Source organism: Pongo abelii, chromosome 7 (genome assembly GCF_028885655.2).
Source record: "Pongo abelii isolate AG06213 chromosome 7, NHGRI_mPonAbe1-v2.0_pri, whole genome shotgun sequence".
NCBI lineage: Eukaryota > Metazoa > Chordata > Mammalia > Primates > Hominidae > Pongo > Pongo abelii.
In genome coordinates this window covers 64771524-64785685 of record NC_071992.2, presented here as the reverse complement: position 1 = coordinate 64785685, position 14162 = coordinate 64771524, and the positions used below count along the sequence as shown (strand labels likewise).

The window sequence follows — 14162 nt, the reverse complement described above, 5'->3', positions numbered from 1 at the left end:
AAAAATGGAATCCAATGTAAAAGTGAAGGATTTTTGGCTAAGATGGGAGCATATACATTTCCTTCATAGTAAGAAGGGATACGGGAATAAATGCAGCTAGTTTGGTGGATTTTCTTAATAGATAAGTAATTTTTTTCTTAATGCTGCTATAGTAGTAAAGTTAAGGCAAGTTTATTAAATACAGCGATAAAGGACATTTGCTGAAAGTTTGGAGAGAAAATAGATATAAATAGCAAATTCAGACAAATGATGACTCATAAGTAAGAGTCATGACTGGGCTGAGATTTGGGGGTCACAAGTTGAAGGCGGACTCATCAACATAGTTGTATGTTTTCTTTGAGTCATATTTTGCTACTTGGGGAAGCAGATAGAAATTTAGTTTAATTATGGTTAAGATTTTTCCAGATGTGCTGTAGGAAGGAGAGAAAGGCAAAAACGCTGGGAAGGTATGTAAATAGTGATTATACTGATGTATCATTGAATCTAAGTAGTATAAGGATGGAATGAAGGCATAACGTGCTATGGGCACTTGAAGGTAAAGGGTTGAGGACTGGAAGTCTTCAGCTTAGTCTGGAATAGCATAACTAAGGTAAGTGGGCTGAAAAAATGGGATATAGAGTTATAAAACGGAGACTCTGGAGATGGTACAGTCATAGGCAATCATACAGTTTAGGGAATGGGCACCTGTAGACAAATGCACAAATAGCTGAGAGGGAAGCAGCATAGCACTGAAAGCCAGGGTGTGGAATTAAACTTCTGTGTGAATGCGGAAGCGTAAGACTTACAGAAATAGCGCAGAGAAACACTGTTTGTCAAACACTAAAACCTTGAGTAAATGAGCAAGAGTGACCAGGTTGATGTCATCAGTATGCAAACAAGCAATGCAATCTGATGAAATGCCTAGCAAAGGAGCAGCGGTTTATAAGCAAGTGGAGATCAGGAAAAGCAAGGAGGAGCAAGGTGACAGAACGGGTCAGATTAGGCATTACAGTCGGTTGGGGCAAACTGTGAGAGGATGTAATGTAAAGTTGGCCACCACTTGGTATGAGGCATCAGTGACATCATCTTGGGATGGTGTCTTTGAGGATAAAGGGGAGAATAATACATCTATTGGCTCTAGTCTCCAGGTTGTCAGAGATTTGCCTCATGGACAATTAATTCCATAGCATTTGTTGGTGCCTTATCTCAATAGGAAATTTCCAGGCAGAAGAAAAAAGAGGAGTGATATGGGATGCAGGTTTAAGATGAAGAGCTGGTCACTTGTGCTTGCATAAATTTTTTTCAAACTCCAGAAACTTGACCACTGCAGTAGTGGCTGAAGCTGGAAGAAGTGACCAAAAAAGATGAAATTAAGAGAATCTGAAGTAGCTTTTAAGAGATGTCTGGTGTACACACACACGCACACACACAGACACGCACGTGCCAAAGCACATTTTTTTCTTGAAAAAATGCTTCCTGTTACAAATAGGGCTACTTTTATAACTAATATATTGGGATATTTGTACTCATAAACATAAAATATATTTTATTTAGTAACATGCATCTTGTACATATTTATCTCTTTCAGCTTATTAATTACATGTTACTCAACTATTTATTTCTTATAGCGTTTATACCCTGCAATATAAAAATGGTTTAATGTCATGTCATAAAAAATTTTTGGATTAGTTGACAAAAACCTGAAGAGACAGTTGTTGATCTGCCATTATCTCACCATCTAACTTTGGAGAAGTGCAATTGGCAATAAAAGAACCTACCATATCTATATCAAAGCTAAATGGTGCATTCTTATTTTTAAAAAGGCATAAACTTGACTGGTGTTATTATTATATATGCGTTATTCTTGGCCTCTTCAACCCATAGGCATTTAGACTGGGGTGCTCATGCTGCAAATGACACTATTCTAAAATAGATCTTCATATTGATCTTGCTTTAGAAAATAATATTATATTCTTAATATGATATCACCACTTGCTCCATTGAGTTCATACATTACATACTGTAACACACAAGTGTAGAATAATTTTGAAAATCTGGCTTGGTTTTTAAATAGCATAAAAATTATTGTATTCTGTCATGACATTTATTTCAAGGGAACTGTTTCTTCGCTTGGTCAATTGGCCCTTCTTGCACTATTGATTTTCTTTCATATTGGAGGAAAATCAATAGCTTTCCTTCTTATTTTTTCTACATTTTAAGAAATAATATGTAGCAAAGCCCAAATTGAACTTTTTAAAGAATAAAAGATAATATCACAGTTCAAAAGCATATAACTTTGTACATTACTATCCATCACTGAGAAATGTAACAGATTAAATTTTGCTTCATTTACTCATCATTTTTCTATGCATACTAGCAATTACAGTTAAAAATAAAAATGAAATCCCTTAAACATTATCACATTATCCATTATACTAGTGTTATTTTCTTCCTTAAATACTCAAAATAACTTGTTAAAAACATAAATATTGTAAGTACCAGTTAAACCCAATTAAATTTATAAAACGAGAATGTATAGCCCAGAAATAGCACCTGAAAAACTCTGCTGACTGCCCTTCCCCACCTATTCATGGAGGTAGGACTGATGCACGTGCTAGCCAAATGGTTATTTTTGGAGAATTAGTTTTTGGAAAGGCAAGAAGCCTGAAATTATATTAAAGCAATTAATAAAACTACAGTCAAGTTTATGATAAACTCCATTAGGAAAATAAAAACAAAGATCAAGTCCAAATATCCAGATGCAGGATTTGAGGCACACAAGGTACAAAGAAATGAGTTTTAAGGATGGGGCATGTGTAAAAGCATAGGACATGAGTCAGATTAAGTTAACTAAAAGTGAGGTCCAGAGCAATCACCACCAACAATGCTAGCCTGGAGAGCACAGTTCAGACAGGGCTGCGTGAAGTGACTAGGAGGGAGAAGTACTCTTGGCAATGGAGTAATGCAAGACTTCTCTTCAAGAGTTTACAGGCTGGGCGCAGTGGCTCATGCCTGTAATCCTAGCACTTTGGGAGGCTGAAACAGGCAGATCACCTGAGGCCAGGAGTTCGAGACCAGACTGGCCAACATGGTGAAACCCCATCTCTGCTAAAAATACAAAAAAATTTAGCCAGGCATGGTGATGTGCATCTGTTATCCCAGCTACTCAGGAGGCTGAGGCAGGAGAATAGCTTGAATCTGGGAGGTGGAGTTTGCAGTGAGCCGAGCTTGTGCCATTGCACTCCAGCTTGGACAACAAGAGCAAAACTGTTTCAAAAAAAAAAAAAAAAAAAAGACTTCACAATCTGGTGGGAAACACAAACAAAAATAATCTAAAATGCTACTATATAGCAACATAGAAAAGGAATAATTAAGATGGGCCACCTAAAAAAATGTGTTTGGGTGGTGGGATTTATGTTTGGGTTTTATATAATAGGAAGTCTGTTTTCTCCCATTTTCTTGCATTTCTTTTCATTGAGGTAAAATTCACATAGAATAAAATTGATTAAAGTATATAACTCAGTGGCATTTAGTAAATTCACAACATTGTGCAAATATTACTTCTATCTAGTTCCAAGACTTTTTATTACTTTCTTTTGTGTATGTATGGTAAGCACACCTACAGTCTACTCTCTTCAGAAATTTCCAGTATACAGAACAGTATTATGAACTAGATCTATGCTGTACCATAGATCTCTAGACTAATTCATCCTACATAACTTCAAGTTTGTACTCTTTGATTCCCATCTCTTTATTTCCACACCCTCTCCTCCCAAGTAACTACCATTCCACTCTGTGTTTGTATGTATTTGACCTAAGATTCCATATATAAGTGAGATAATACAGTATCTGTCTTACTGTTTACGGCTTATTTCACTTAGTGTAATATCCTCCAGCCTCAACAATGTTGTTGCAAATGCCAGTATGTCCTTTTTTAAGACTGAATTGCATTATATTATGTACATTACCATAATTTATTTATCCATTCATCTATGTATGAACAGTTACGGTTGTTTTAATATCTTGGCTATTGTGAAAAATGCTACAATGAAAAGACAAATGCAGATATTTCTACCAGATGCTGATTTCACCTTCTTTGGGTATATAACCAGCAGTAGGATAGCTGGATCATACAGTAATTCTATTTTTAATTTTTTGAGAAAACTCCATGCAGTTTTTCACAATAGCTGTTCCCATTTACATTCTCAGCAGCAGTGCACAAGGGTTTCCTTCCCTCCACACCCTTGCTGACACCTCTTATCTCTTGTCATTTTTATTATAGCCATCTTAACAGATGTAAAGTGATATCTTACTGTGATTTTGATTTGCATTTTCCTGATAATTAGTGATGTTGAATGCCTTTGTATATGTATGGCTATTTGTATGTCTTTCTTGGAAAAACGTCTATTCATATATTTTGCCCATTTTTAATTAGATTACTTTTTTCCTTTCAAGTTGTGGGAACTCCTTATGTATTTTGCATATTAACTTCTTATCAGATATATAGCTTGCAAATATTCTCTCCAAGTCCATAGATTACCTTTTTATTGTGTTGGTTATTTCCTTTTCCGTGCAAATGATTTTTAGTTTAATAACTAATGTTTATGGATTGAAAGTTTAAATATTTTTAAAATGTCAAATACTGCCTAAAGCCACATACAGATTGAATGCAATCTCAGTCAAAATTTCAATGGCATTTTCACAGGAACAGAAAAACATTCTAAAGTTATATGGAACCATGAAAGACTCAAATAACCAATGAGATCTTGAAAGCTGAAAAGAAAGTTTAGGGTATCACATTTCCTGATTTCAAATTACGTGACAAAGCTACAATAATAAGAACTATATGGTACTGGCATAAAAACAGACACATAGACCAATGGAACAGAGTAGACAGCCCAAAAATCAACCCAAGCATACATGGCCAACTAATTTTGGTAAGGCCACCAAGAAGATACAATGGCATTAGGATAACTGGAAATCAGTACTCAAAAGAATGAAACTGGACTGTTATACAACACAAAAAATCAACTCAAAATAAATTGATGATTTCAACATGAGATCTGAAGCAGTAAAATTCGTAGAAGAAAACATGGGGAAAACCTTCTTGATATTGGTCTTAGCAATAATTATTTTGAATATGACATTGAAAGCTCAGGCAGCAAAAGTAAAAATAAGCAAGTGTGATTACATCAAAATAGAAAACATTTTAGTAAGGGAAAGTGTGTCTTTTTGGCAGAGTGTCACACAGAGATAACATCAGGGAGAAAGGTGAGATTATAGGATGAGGCAAATATATATCTCGATATGATAAAGAACAAAAATAATGAACAGAACATGCATAAGAAGGCTAATAGAGCTGATGGTTATAGAATTCATGGACACCTGGAAGTTCAAGAAGAAAGAAATGGACAACTATAGGTTTGAATTTTGCAGATAAATAGAGGAAGATATTGACTAATTAATACTGGGACCTGAGGAAGAGGCTTCATATTGTATCTTCTATTTATAATTCATTTGTATTAATTAGTATTGTCTATAATGGCCTTTCCCAATTTGTTAATTTCAAAACTAATGTGTTAGATAACCTCCAACAATTTCCTAAACTATCCCTCTGTGTGTGTGTGTGTGTGTGTGTGTGTGTGTGTGCATGTGTGTGGAGAGAGAGTCAGAAAGCAACAGAAAAAAAAAAAAAGAGAGGAGGAAGAGACCAGAAGAAGAAAAAGAGGAACGGAAAGAGGAAGAGGTAGAGGAAGGAGAAGACAGCAGTGGCAAAAAAGAGAATGCCAAATGATTCTGCCACATTGGAAAACAGCTTTGCAATTCCTTACAGAGCTTACCACTTGATGCAGCAGTTATGCTACTAAGCATTACCAATTGATTTGAAAGCTTATGTAAGGTCTGAATATTTTTATTGCAGCTGTATTTGTAACTGCCTTCAGAAGATGAATGAATAAATAAATCGGAGTATACCACAGAATGCCATATTTTTGGGAAAAAAATCAGCTATCAAACCTCCAAGAGACATAGATGATTCTAAAATGCATTTTGTTAAGTGAAGGAAGCCATTCTGAAAGGCTATCTACTGTAGGATTCCTACACTAGAATCCTACAAAAACGGTAAAAGACAAAACGGTAGAGACAGTGAAAAGATCAGTGGTTTCCAAGGGTTCAGGAATGACGAGAGTTAAATAAGAGAAGCATAGGGAATATTTTTGGGTGGTGAAACTCCTCTGTGTGACACTGTAATGATGGTTCCACGATATGCATTTATCAAGACCCATAGAGCACTGCAACATGAAGCACTCATATGAATGTAGGCAAATTAAAACAAACAAGTGTTAAAGAGGTCAGAGCATTCAACTAAGTGTGGGGCTGTGTATGCAGGGGACTTATAAGGCTAAGTAAGTCTTTGTTTCCATGAAGCCAGCCCACTCCTGTTTACTTGTCAACGTTCTCCTCCTAACATTTGCCTCTGTGCTTTTTGCTGGCTGTAACCAGCCTCTCTGAGCAAAGCAGGGTCTCTGTGTGTCCCGTGGGGTTGGAGCAGACACTGTACAGCTGTGACTCCTCCTCCGTGGGAATAGTTGAGGTTGAAGTGAAGATTGGCTTTTGCATCCAGGACAGAGGGAGGCAAGCAGGGATGTTCGGGAATGAGGCACTGACTGCAGCTGACACATGGTAACCATGGGGTAGTGAGAGCCATCACTAGGTGTATTCCAGCCTGAAGGCAAGGGAGACCCCTGAAATTTGGAAAGAAGGCAGGACTGAGCAGATGTGGAAAGTCATATGAACAAGAGGGCCCCACACTCTCAGGAGACACTATCTCTCTCCACCATTTCAGCTGCCATGCTCCAGAGCTTCTGTAATTCTGTTCTGCAGCTTTGATACTATAAGCAGCATTTAACACAACAAGATTTATGAGAATAATTTTTGAGACTTTTTTGCTTTTCCCTGTATTACCAAAGTTGTCTGATGGTGACCTAAAGATTTTCTTGTGACTCTACTTCACAGACAAACACAAATACAGGCCCACACTTTTAGTCTTGAGAGGCTGCCAATGGCCTTTACCTGCACAGCACAGTCCCACCTTCTCTTGACTGAACAGGGGGAGATGGAATCAACAAGACTAAAGCAGCCTAGATTAATCTGCCCATGAGGGAAAGCAATACCAAGAACTTGAGAACTTCCAGAAGTCCCTTCATACCTACTAGGGTAGACAATACGAACAATAAAAGGGACTATTTTTAAGTGTAGCTAGACTTTTCTCAACTAAGAGAGTCTTTGAAATGAACAAAATGGAGCTACAGAAATGTTCCCTTCAGTTGATCAATTTTTCTGAAACGTTCATTTGGACCTTATACATTGTGGTACACCAGTTAATCCTGAGATCACAAGGAGAAACTACAGTTTCTTTCCTCTCATATAACTTTCCTGGAAACATAAAACAAGCAAACAAATGCAAGTCACTCTTTTTTTTCCAGTCTAGGGGAACCTCACTGCTATTAGTGCCCTAGCTGAGGACTTTACCTGCCTTCCCTACATGAAGCTTTTGCAGTCAGATCCAGGAAACAAGAGAAATGGGCAGTGAGTCCCAGTCAGAATGAATTCAGAAAGTTGCCCAGGATATGAAGTCAGTACTGGGCTGAATGCTAAGCTTGCTTGCATTTGATCAATTTGTCATTTTATCTGTGACAGACAACACTAGAAATAGAGATGATTTCCAAGTGAAGCCAATGATTCTTCAATCACAAATCTGTCTGAGAGTACTGGGAACTTGAACAATGATTCTGGTGGCACATGGGCCAATAGAAGTTGAGTCCTGTCAGCAGCAGCAACTTGTGACACAGAGAGGGAAGGCCACAGCAGAAGGACCAATTGCAGTACAAGGGCAGAGGCCTCAGACATCCCCAAAGCACACAAAAGCAGCAATAGCAAAAAAAAACTATGTGTTAAAATGTTAAGTGTTTTATTATAATACTCTTGTTTCAGTAATTTAAAAATGCCCAGGAAGCCTGGGGCCGCCTCTAGCCAGGCAGAGAGGGCAGTGAGCACAAAGGGGCAGGTACCCAGCTGTGACAGCTGAGGACACCCAGGCTCTCAGGGTTCCTCATGCTCCTAGGGCTATTTTCAATTCCAATATGAAGCCAGCCTAGCTTTAAATGTGGGCAAATATGAGCATTAATTAAACATGAAGAGGCAAAGAGATATATTTAAGAAGAAAGAGGACGGCTTGAAATGCATCCAGCCATATTTTAAAAAAAATAACGAAATATTAACTACTTTTCAGGATTGTCAGAAGAAGGTGGCTTGAGGATGAGAATAGCTGCCCTCAAGTGAATTTCCATTATTTTCCTTACAACTGCCTTTCTCCATTTCTTCATGTATAACCTGTACTCTTATTGGGCTTTAGTCAGGATTTACTGTGCATGATACTTTGAAACCTTTGCACAATGGTAATATGAAAGCATGCAGAGAAGCCCCTGACACTGGGAAATTCTAAGAAGGGAATAAATGACCCCCTCTTGCACAGCAACGGCTTGGCCACTGATGGCTAGCCCAGAATAATTCTGGAAGTTTCAGCTTCCATCCTTTGCTCTCTGTGCCCTTCAGTTGATTCTTCCACAAGTGCTTCCAAATTAAGGATTGAGAAACCAAGGAATCACAGGACTCAAAGAAATATGAATATCCATTTAGTCTGGAGGTTTGGGGAATGGGAATAGATTTAGAAGAAATGAAGGCAGTGACAGAGCAGCCAAGTTCTAGATCACTCACTGCTGCTTCGGTGTGGTGATTCCTCAGGGATCTAGAACTAGAAATACCATTTGACCCAGCCATCCCATTACTGGGTATATACCCAAAGGATTATAAATCATGCTGCTATAAAGACACATGCACACGTATGTTTATTGCGGCATTATTCACAATAGCAAAGACTTGGAACCAACCCAAATGTCCAACAATGATAGACTGGATTAAGAAAATGTGGCACATATACACCATGGAATACTATGCAGCCATAAAAAATGATGAGTTCATGTCCTTTGTAGGGACATGGATGAAGCTGGAAACCATCATTCTCAGCAAACTATCACAAGGACAAAAAACCAAACACCACATGTTCTCACTCATAGGTGGGAATTGAACAATGAGAACACATGGACACAGGAAGGAGAACATCACACACTGGGCCTGTTGTGGGGTGGGGGGAGGGGGGAGGGATAGCATTAGGAGATATACCTAATGCTAAATGACGAGTTAATGGGTGCAGCACACCAGCTTGACACATGTATACATATGTAACAAACCTGCACGTTGTGCACATGTACCCTAAAACTTAAAGTATAAAAATAAAAAAATAAAAAAATGCCTCTTTTTTCCTCTTTTATCTGTTGGACTCCCCTATGAGATTTTATTTGAAGTACATATTTAACTATTAAAAAAGGTCTAGCAATGAAAAATAATTTGAAAACATTGGGTATATAACGGCATTTATAATGCATTAGAAACGGTTCTTTTTGCTTTGGGGAAAATGTGCTTTGGAAATTTCTGAGTTTACATGAATGATGAAAATGCACTGTTTAATTTAAAGATAACTGTTTAACGCTTTTACACTGTTGGTGGAAGTGTAAATTAGTTCAACCATTGTGGAAGATAGTGTGGTGATTCCTCAAGGATCTAGAACCAGAAATACCATTTGACCCGGCAATCCCATTACTGGGTATATACCCAAAGGATTACGAATCATTCTGCTATAAAGACACATGCCCACCTATGTCTATTGCAGCACTATTCACAATAGCAAAGACTTGGAACCAACCCAAATATCCATCAATGGTAGACTGCATAAAGAAAATGTGGTACGTGTACGTCATGGAATACTATGCAGGCATAAAAACAGAATGAGTTCATGTCTTTGCAGGGATGTGGATGAAACCATCATTCTCAACACACTAATACAAGAACAGAAAACCAAGCACCACATGTTCTCATGTGTAAGTGGGAGCTCAATAACAAGAACACATGGACACAGGAAGGGGAACATCACACGCCAGGGCCTGCTGGGAGTTGGAGCCAAGGGGATGGAGAGCATTAGGACAAATACCTGCTGCATGCAGGGCTTAAAACCTAGATGATGGGTTGATAGGTGCAGCAAACCACCATGGCACATGTATACCTATGTTACAAACCTGCATGTTTTGCACATGTATCCCAGAACTTAAAGTAAAATTTTTTAAAAAGATAATTGTTTAAAAAATCTACTTGAATAATTTAAGGATCAGATTGGGTGAGGGAAATCAATCTATTAGCAACCCATCCATGACAAGAAACAGCACAATGTGGCTTCCATGTCTAACAGAATAGGTAGCAAACAGGACAACTTTGAGGCCTAATTGCTTAATCCTCAGTGCCTCAGAACTTGCCATAGTCCTTGAAAACCCAGCCTAGAAATCTCTTTAACAGGCAATCTGCATGGCTACATAAAGTTATAAAGTTTCATGGTTTTTATAACACATGATACACTCAAAGATTCTTGCCACTTCTATACTACATTTAAGTATAATTAAGTACATAAATATGCACACAGTATGCTTTTCAGTACTGGCACTCATTGAAACCCAACAGATATCAGTGAGTTTGATGAATCTTACTAAAGCCATACTACAAGTCCTTGGACTGTTAGGACATAAGCTATCAAAAATACTGTGACAGCTCATTATAAAAATAGATTTAGTGATTTCAGTTCTAACCTTTTCCAGCCAGGTTCACCTCCTTCCAACAAATAGTGTATGATTCCTTCCTAAAGTAACACTTATTCTACTACAAGGTCATTGATCCACCTGCATCACCCATGCTGACTCACACTCCCTTCCTGAAGGAATTTGATTCATTGTACTAATTTCACCTCATTCACTCCTTCCTCCGAACAAACAAAAGAGAACGTGACAGTTCATAGTCACTCTGCCAAGCACCGCAACCCCCTCCCCAATGTTGAGTGTCTGCCCTTCTCAGAAAATCGCAGCTCACTGAAATGTGTAACTCCAGTTACCATCTTCATGAGGAGACACAGACCCCTCACCTAATAAAGGGTGTTTTTGAAAAACTAAATGATTTTTCTCATTCCTACAAACAGTGCTTATTAAAGAAACAACACAAATTCAACATAGCTGTTTAAATAAATATTGTGGAAAGACACATCCAAATGCTGTGTAACTATAACTAAACATGGAGATATGTTCTGAATATTTCTACTCCTTCCATAACAAGAGGTTTTGGTTTTTTTTTTTGTCATTTTTCAAGAACAGAGAAACAGGCTTCAAAAAGATTAGTATCAAAGAAAACAATTGTCTCTTAGAAGTGTAGACAAATACAGTTGATTTTTTCCACATTTACGCATGATACGTTATTGCAAAGTAATGGTCTTACTTGAATTTAGGTAGAGCAATATTTTTCTTTTGCTGGGGTCACTTCTCGGGCAATCTCAACATTCTGGAGAGCAGGCTAGATGCAGAAATAAAAAAATAATAAGTCCTATGAGCATTCAAAAATAGAAGTGATGAAATCTACATACTGAAATGTATCTACTTTACCCATGAGGAAGACAAGACTGCTATTTACACTCAAATCATACACAATTTTCCACACTTTCTTGTCAATTTCTAGGAATAGCTCAAATCCCTGTAAATTATCTAGAAAGCAAATGAGGTAATATTTTCCAAATGACTAATGCCACAAGATTAAGTTCTGTAGAACACACTTTGGGGAAATTGACTTCAAAAGGAGTACCAGAGGATATTTCATTTGCCAGTAGGTAGCACTTGGATCTAAATTTAGAATCAGACTCCAAGTTTAAATTAGTGATAATATTTAAAAGCATTCATTTTGAGGAATAGTCTATTGATTTAATGCCAAGAAGTGATTACTTTTTTATGAGACTTAGCTATTAACTCAGTTTTATGTTGGGGGGGGGCAGGCTGACCCCTTAAAACATACTGTAATTGAAGACTTGAGCAACAGATTGTTAATTCTAGAGGCTAGAGTGATGCTTCTACCTTTGTCATTTAGTTTTTAATGATCCCGTTTATGTTACTTGGCCCCTCATGAACTCAACTGTAGTTTTGAAAATACTGTACTTTAATACATGATAAGCAGGTGAGATGCCTATATTTAATAGAGCAGTGGTTATCAGAAGTCCCAAGGGGATGAAGCTGGCTCCATAAGCATTGCTTCTGTAGCTTATTGAAAAAATATTTATAACTGAGGAGATAGAGTTCAATTCTGAATCTGAATCAGATTCATATAGAGGCCTATAAATATGCATTTTTAAGAAGCTCCCTCAAAATCTGAAGCACAGCTAAGTTGAGAACCCTTAACTAGAATAAAGCTTGTGAGATGTGATAGGAATAATTCTTGGATGGTGTGATGGTTAACACTCAGTGTCAACCTGATTGGATTGAAGGATGCAAAGTATTGAACCTGGGTGTGTCTGTGAGAGTGTTGCCAAAGGAGATTAACATTTGAGTCAGTGCGCTGGGGAAGGCAGACCCACCCTTAATCTGGATGGGCACAACTAATCAGCTGCCAGCTTTGCCAGAATATAAAGCAGGCAGAAAACCATGAAAAGACTAGACTGGCTTAGCGTCCCAGCCTACATGTTTCTCCTGTGCTGGATGCTTCCTGCCCTTGAACATCAGACTCCAAGTTCTTCAGCTTTGGGACTCAAACTGGTTTCCTTGCTCCTCAGTTGGCAGGCAGCCTATTGTGGGACATTGTGATTGTGCGAGTTAATACTACTTAATAAACTCCCATTATGTTTATGTAAAAGGAAATATATATATATATATATATATATATATATTTCCTATTAGTCCTGTCCCTCTAGAGAACCCTGACTAATACAGATGGCCCCCAGATTCTTGCCCCTGAAATGCCCCTTGGCTGTGGACTGGACTTGTGGCAGTTGTGGATTTCACTCCTGTTCTAAGATTCCATCAGATGACAAAGGTGGAAGGATTTTGTAGCTGTCATCTCCCAAATCAGTCAATTTTGAGTTAATGAGTTTGAAGGAGATTAACTGGGTGGCCAGACTTGATCAGTTGGAAGCTCCTACAAATGGTCAGAAGACCAAACTGGGACAGATCCTCCTGTGCCTTCGGAAGAGGGAAGCTGCGCTGTGGAGATGGTTGCATGCCCAAGTCCTCCAGGAGGTGGCCATTAGGAACCCAGAGCAGCCCTTGGCCAGCATGCAGCAAGAATGTGGGGACCTCAGTCCTAGAATGCAAAGAACAGGGTTCTGCCGCAAACCTAAACAAGCTTGGTAGAACCCCCAAGTTCCAGATGCGAACACAGCCTGGATGACACTACGATTGTAGCATTGTGAGACTGTGCATAGAATCAATCTGGATATGTCGTGCCTGCACTTCTGACTATGGAAACTATGAGGAAACAAAGGAGCACTATTTTAAATGACTAAGTTTGCTACATGTTTTTATGCAGCAATAGATAACCAATACACGAGATAAATCTTATGCCTCACTCTGTTATTACTGTATCCCCACGTATGTCGTACATGTGATTCCAGATTTTTTTTTTTTTATTTACATGACAAGGAGTTCGGAATTAGATGTTGTGTCAAAATAATGTTAATTGCACTGGAATCATTATCATTAAGTTTTGTCACAGGTTGTTTCCTTAGTTATTTTATGTGAAATAATTTTAGACTAATCTGATTTTCTCCATTTATTTATTATTTTATATAGAGGTATTTGATGGGTTTTATTTATGAAATAATAAATACACATTAAGCCTCTTGAATTAAAAAAATATGTAACCTTGTTCCACAGGACCAGTGTCGAGGTGTGAAAGTAGGAACATTACTTAAAGAACAACATGCTATCGTCACTGATGCTGGTCCACTCCTGGTCTCTATAGCCACAGAGGTGAGTGAACATTAGAACTAGAACGCAATGTCCAAAGCACCACTCTCACAGCTCCAGGTGCAAATATGAAGAGCAAAAAGGGAAAGGAAGTTCAATGGCTAGATGAGTCTTCCGTTTATATATTTACCACCCTCATTTCCATGATTACCCATTTATTTTTACTTCATTATTATTATTTTACAGATGGGTTCTCACTCTGTCATCCAGACTGGAGTGCAGTGGGTGCAACACTCAGTGCATAAC

At 38.0% G+C, this 14162-nt stretch overlaps 1 protein-coding gene across 1 annotated transcript in view; it reads right to left on the bottom strand.

Annotated features, from left to right (window-relative positions):
• The window catches only part of SNTG1 (syntrophin gamma 1), an 875063-nt gene that overhangs the window by 606274 nt on the left and 254627 nt on the right, over window positions 1-14162 (bottom strand). Inside the window, exon 2 of the mRNA XM_063726650.1 lies at window positions 11407-11481. The gene's annotated coding sequence lies outside the window, so the exon portion shown is untranslated. The remainder of the gene's footprint in view (window positions 1-11406; window positions 11482-14162) is intronic.